The sequence below is a fragment of the Megascapheus bottae genome, chromosome 4 (genome assembly GCF_031878675.1).
Source record: "Megascapheus bottae isolate mThoBot1 chromosome 4, mThoBot2.hap1, whole genome shotgun sequence".
Classification (NCBI taxonomy): domain Eukaryota; kingdom Metazoa; phylum Chordata; class Mammalia; order Rodentia; family Geomyidae; genus Megascapheus; species Megascapheus bottae.
Genome location: NC_143512.1, coordinates 62969276 through 62976293, shown reverse-complemented (window position 1 = coordinate 62976293; position 7018 = coordinate 62969276).

Genomic DNA, 7018 nt, shown 5'->3' with positions numbered 1-7018 from the left:
ATGCCTGTAATCTTACCACTTGGGAGATTGAAACTGGACGATCATGGAATTCCAGGCCACAAACATTTCTCTCTTCCTCTCCCCCCACCCTCTCTCTCTCTCTCTCTCTCTCTCTCTCTCTCTCTCTCTCTATATATATATATATATATATATATATATATATATATCACCTAGACATCTATACCTATATATATAAATATACATGTGTATAGACCTACTTAAGCTTGAAAAATAAAAGCACTTGAGATGAATGAACCTAATCTGAGTTCAAACCATAACAATTAATGAAATGTCAGTGCTGAGGCTGGGAGTGTAGCCTAGTGGTAGAGTGCTTGCCTAGCATGCATGAAGCTCTGGGTTCAGTTCCTCAGTACCACATACACAGAACAAAAGGTGGAAGTGGTGTAGCTCAAGTTGTAGAGTGTACAAGTTGTAAGCTTGAGAAAGCTTAAGACAGTGCCTAGGATCTGAGTTCAAGCCTAGGACTGGCAAAAAAAAAAAAAAAAGGTCAGTGCCGAGAAAGTCTAAACCATTTTAAAGAAAGTTACCTTAAAGAACTTTTAATTTTATCTGGCTAAAAGGAGCTTCTAAAAATTTTCAAAATTTTTGCTGGCAGCACTTCAAAAAGGAAGCGTCCAGGGCACTGACTTTGATGCTGGATTCCATGAACATGTGTAGTTTTTGATTCTTGGCTGACTTTAAAATCCTTCTCTCTGGACTAGATTCTCCCTGGACTGAATATTCTAAAAACAATCAGGTCTCAATATTGTAGCTTGTCTTTAAGAGGGTTCCAGCCTCTAAACATGTATGTTGTTAGGGCCACATGGCCATTTCTGGGGGTTTTAGGCCTGTCTTTAGATAACATTAAGAACGGTCTACAAGTGTGAAGCAAGTTAGGTCAGCAGGTTCACATATAATAGAAACAGTCAGTGTGTTCTCAGAAGAGGCAGAATTAACAGATTCTACAGAAGTCAAACAAATAGGTTGTCAGAATGATCATGAATTCTCATCAGTACTTTCAGAGGAATGTGACTTACTTTTTGCTATGATGAAACTGAAATGTAAACTATGTGAACAAAATCAAGTTGCCTGGGGATTGAAGTCAGCTATTTTTTTTTTCCAGAGTGAAGTCAACATTGAATGGGAAGAGGTATGTGGGGTAGTGCTATTTTATTTATTTTGTTTTGTATTTCTTCATTTGCCAAGAACTATATTGAAAATGTTGGACTTACATGTTGGAAAGAAGTTTGAATATGACATGGATGAGTCTGTTAGACTCAAATCAATATTGATTAATGTGAACACCAAATGGTACTGGATTAGGAGAATTTGAGTTGGAGACTGGCTGGCCAAAGTACTATCTTTAAGGATGAGTATTTCAGATGGTGGAGAAAGATCCAGAACTGTCCCGGTAAAATAAGATTTCCTGGTAATATAGTGGCAAGCCAGAGCACAAATATGAATACCCAGTCATTTGGGGTGATGAGGAGTTAGTAAAACATCCTCAGAAAAGGTGATCTTTTGGTGGGGGTGTTGTAACTCTGAGGTAGAGCACTTGCCTCGCATGTGTGAAGCTGTGGATTTTGTTGCCAGTGCTTAAACAAACAACAAACATCTTCTGAAAAGAAAATAGCATCTGGGATCCAGTGACTCTATGCTTGTAATCTTAGCTACTCAGGAGGCTGAGATCTGAGGATGGAAGTTTGAAGGCAGCCCGTGAAGTAAAGTCTATGACTTCTCTCCAATTAACCACCAAAAAGCCAGAAGTGGCACTGTGGCTAAAGTGGTAGAGTACCAGCCTTGAGTGAGAAAGTTAAGGGCAAGCTCCCTGGCCCTGAGTTCCAGGCCCAGTACACATATATACAGCAACAGCAACAGTGATCCTTAACTGCTGAAAAGAATCATGTACCAGATGGAAAAGGTACATGAAAATCTTTGAATATTTTTCTTATTGGGTACTGTTGAGGACGAAGTCTGATATAACACTTTCCAGTGTGATTGTCATTGGATACATTTGGCAATTTAAGTTTAAATTTGTTAACTGAAATTTAATGAGATTAAAAAAAAATCTAGTACCTTCCTTGTGTGAGTCACATAACAGCTATGCTGTCTGGTGGCAAAAGCACTGGACAGTGCAAACTCGTGGCTTCTTTGTCAGCACAGAAATACCTACTGGGAAGCACACCAACATGTAAACAGCCAGCATGTCTGAAGTAAAAGGGCCAAGGGGTCGGGATGGAAAGAGCCAGCTCTAGGGATAGAGATGGTTTCAAAGAATGGAAACACTGCTTTCCATGTCATGGGTTCAGACCTTCTGTACCCCTTTTTGGAAATAGCATCAAGCGCTAAAAGGAATATGACTTTTCATGTTTTATATTTTGGCATGAGGATTACTTAAAAGCAGGGTGATGATTAAATATTATTTTTCTGTGAAGGGCTGGGTAGGAAATGATTTTTGGCTGTCAGGAACCATATGGTTTTTGTCAAAACAACACAATTCTACTATTGTGGCATGAGACCAGCCATCGAAAAAATATAAATGAATGTGCATGGCTGTGTTCCAATCACACTTTTATTGTTGTAAAATCTCTGATGGTGGCTTGGTTTGGCTCATAGGCCCAGTCTGTTGGCTACTACACTCAGCTGACAGGAACCACATGTGAGCTCAAGCCAGTAAGTTACATAATTAGAGGCATACTTAGAAAGTGCATTCTAGTAGCACAGTAAGGATGCATTCATGGGTGTGAGGTGAGAGATTTTTGTAGTCTAGTCCGCTGGAATTCTGATGTTGCCTGCAGAGCAGAGTGAGAGAACAGTCAGTGTGCAGGTTCCCAAGGCAAAGTGAGTTGTTAGAGATACACAGAGTAACTCAGGGGGATAAGTAATTGTGGGAATGGAGGGAAGACTTTCAAATGCCATTGAGAGGAATAAATGACTGCATTAGGCTATATGATTAGTTTTAGAACTTTGTCCCAAGTAGATTTTGCCAAACCCTTTTTTTTAAGGGAATAGTAGTAAGTGTAGGTACTGGTATTAAGTATTAGTAGTTGGGATTTATTTTGGTATTAGGATTACTTGAAAAGAGGAAGATGATTAATACATTTTGAATTTTACCTTATACTTCATAATCAAGCACTCTATTTGGGGATGGGATGACAGGAGAGATTTAGTCCTGTCCTCGGAAGTGATGGCACAATCAAGTGAGTTTTATGATGCGAGTATTGGAAAGTGGCTAGATAGCTTTAAGTGGTCACAAAAATTGGGACTTAAGAGGACCTAGCACTTATTTTGTAATATTTATTTTTATAATATTTTATTCTGAAGCCACCTTAAGAAATGAATAAAGTAAGCAATAACAGATTTAAAAATAGAATCCTGCTGTTGGGTGCTGGGGCTTGTGCCTATGAAACCAGCTGAGGTCTGAGGATTGTGGCTGTAAGACAGTCCAGGCGGGAAAGCCCATGAAACTTGTAGTGTCTATTAACTACCAAAAAAACTGGAGATGCGGATTAAGTGGTAAATGCTAGTCTTGATAAAAATAGAAAAAAAATAAAGCTCAGGGACAGCAACGAAACTCCCAAGCCCTAGGACAGGCACAAAAAAAAAAAAAAAAGAAAAAGAAAGAGATAGAACCATGCTATTTTGTAAGTGTTCCGTTTCACAACTTAATGGTCAAAGAACTAGTCATCACTTCTTGGAAGCATTTCACATGATTTATAACCACTTTTGAAGAGGTTTATAGCAGGAAAATATTTTGCATGCTTTTGGATGAATGTATCTCACACAGATGCTGAGTGATAGGTTATTTACAATTCCATTTTAAAACGTGGAAAAATTGACAAAACCAAGTTAATGGTTTTCAAGAGGGTTTGAGAGAATACGAATGATTTAACCCTGAAACAACCGGCTAATTTTGAGCATGACGGTATGAGGCATGGAGTTTGTAGAAACTTCCGTTTAAACTTCTGTCAGACACATGAGTGAGAAAATAAAGTGGAATGACAAGGACAAAAATCATAACAATAATAGGAGGGGTGGGTGAATATTATCAATGTTCAATTCAACATGCAAAATAGAGCTGGGGAAATTGAGGGCATGAGGGAGGTAGGAACAGCTAGTGAAAGAAATATGGAATGGGTAACACGGATCAAATGTGTTGTACTTATAAATGTTGACTTGAAACCCCTCTGTTCAACTACTTAAAGGCAAGAATTAAAAACCAACAGCCAATAATGGATTCTTTCATCCCAGGGGCTCATTAACTCACCAGAAATTATAGGAATAGATAACTATAATTGGAAGCAGTTTGCCAACAGTAGCTGCATTCTCCAGAGAGGCCACTCTGTATCTCCTGAGAGTCTCTTTAACCAAACCCTGATCTGAAAAGTGCCTGTGAGAGTTCTGTGCATGTCTGCTCCCTGAGGATGTAGAAAAGTTTCTAAAGGACAAAATGTAACCTGAATTCTATATACAGCAACATTAAAAAAAATCAAACTATTACACTTTGTACCGGTTCACTTTTTTGATACTGAGTTAATTATGACTAGAATTGCAAGTAGAATTTTTCAAAAGCAATTAAAAACACAGTCTACTTAGAAAAATTTTCTTAGCTAAAATACAAAACTGAGGCCATCAAATATTGTAAAAAGAGGGGCAATAATAAAAGGGAAGAGGAAGTTAAACATTATTAGGCAACAAAACATACTATATTGCTTATAATAATGCAAAAATATAGCATAGGCGACTCAAAAGATCTTTATTTTATACTGACAATAACAACATTTCAGCAAAGGAATAAGAGACTTTTTTAGATGAATGATTCTTCCATTATTCAGAATAAATTCCCAATAGATTCTACAATTAAGAAGAAAATTCACAGAGCAATATATAACTATTCAAGAGCTGAGATCTGGAAGATTGAGCTTTGAATCCAGAGTAGGCAGAAAATTCCAGGAGACTCCATCTCCAATAACTAGCAAAATGCTGAATCAGAAGCATAGTGCATAGTTCAAATGATAAAGTGCCAGTTGTGAATGAAGAAGCCAAACAAGAGCGTGAGGCCCTAAATTCAAGCCCTGGTAAGTGTGTGTGTATGTGTGTACATACATGCACACACATGCATCGTTTTATACCCATGAATTAAAATTGTTCTCAACCCATTACTGAAAGTCCCTTCTGGGGATGAGGAGACCCAGAACCTTGCCTGTTCCCACAGAGATGGATGTCTATCACTCATCATGTGCGTTGAGAAAATGGTAATGACAAAATCCAAGCAAAAATTGCATGAGGAGCTGGACACTAATGGCTCGTGCCTGTAATCCTAGCTAGTCAGGAGTCAGAGATCTGAGGATCTTGGTTTGAAGCCAGCCCAAGGAGGAAAGTCTCTGAGACTTTTATCTTCAACATCCTGTTCAGAAAAAGCCAGACCTGGTGCTATGGTTCAAGTGGGAAGAGTGCTACCCCTAAGTACAAAGAGGCTCAGGGACAGTGCTGGGTCCTGAGTTCAAGGCCCAGGACTGGCAAAAGACAAGCAAACAAAAAAAATAACAAAACCAACTTTTCATGAGGGAGGCTGGCAAGAGGATCACCAGCTTAAAGTTCAACCTGGACATAGCATAATCCTGTCTCAAAAACCTTCAAACAGATAAAAATAGGATGGGAGTGGGGTTGATACAGATCAAATGAGCATGCGTCTAACTAGCATCTGATTCTGAGTTAAAACCCCAATACCATCAAAACCAACAAAAGGAACTACCCCAAACAAAACAAAAATGCCAACCGAAAGTCCAAGCAACCACTAAAACCCAAACCCAAACCCTAAACAAATCCAAAACAAAACTCAACTCAATAAGAACAATAAGAAAACCAAACCAAACCAAATAAACATAAACCAATCTTCCTGAGGATCACTCTTAATTTCTAGAATAAGAAATCTGAGTGGTACAATTGTGATCTAAAAGCTATCTCTTCATTTCACACAAATGGATTGGCATGGATGCCCTCATTTCTATCTAGATTGGGAGAATTTTGCTGACATGGTTGGTCCCTTATTAGAAATATGGCTTTGCTTTAATCAAATTAACCTTTTGTAAAATTATGAGTCCCTCAGCAAACGTATTTTGGCCTACCAGATGCAAACTGGGAAAAATGAATTCAGCTTAAAAGTGCTTGATGAGAATTTCAGGGCATTAACCAGAGAAATGCTCAAGAGAGACTAGAGGAGGCCAGGAGCAGACAGAAGGGATTAAAGGAAAGCAGAGTGAGTGGTGAGTTCTATATACAGCAGGAAGTTGTAGCCAAGTATTAAAGGAAGTGTCTGACTTGCTCTACAGTAAGGAAGTAGAGAAGAACAAGAACAAATAAGGGTAGACACATAAAAGTTTTCTGTCTAGTGATGTCTAGAAAAACATTTACAAATTTCTGTTAGAGATTATTTTCAGATACTTGGATTTTACCTTTTCTATATTTTCCTTTTTTTTTTTTGCCAGTCACAGGCTTGAGCTCAGGGCCTGAACACTGTCCTTGGACTTTCTCAAGGTTAGAGAGCTCTACCACTTGAGCCTCAGCACCATTTCTGGCTTTTTTCTATGTATGTGGTACCGAGGAATCGAACCCGGGTCTTCATGCATGCTAGGCAAGCACTCTACCACTAGGCCAAACTCCAGGCCCCTTTCCTATATTTTTTGAAAAAAATTCATCCTCCTGCATCTCACTTGTACTAGAGAAGAAAATGATAAGGCCTTTTACATTGAAAGGGAACAGATTCAAAGTTCACCTTTCATTAAATGATAATTGACAGCTCTCTACACATACAAGTAAAGAATATAGAGCAATCAACAAATTCCCTTCACAGTCTATTAGACATATTCCCCTCTCTCACATTTTATTGCAAGAAATTTCAAGCATATACAAAGGTTGAAATTGAAGTTGAAAGGGAATCTCAATATATTCACATACAAACTCTACCATTGTTCACATTTCTGTACTTAATCACATCTATACATTTATCCATTCATCT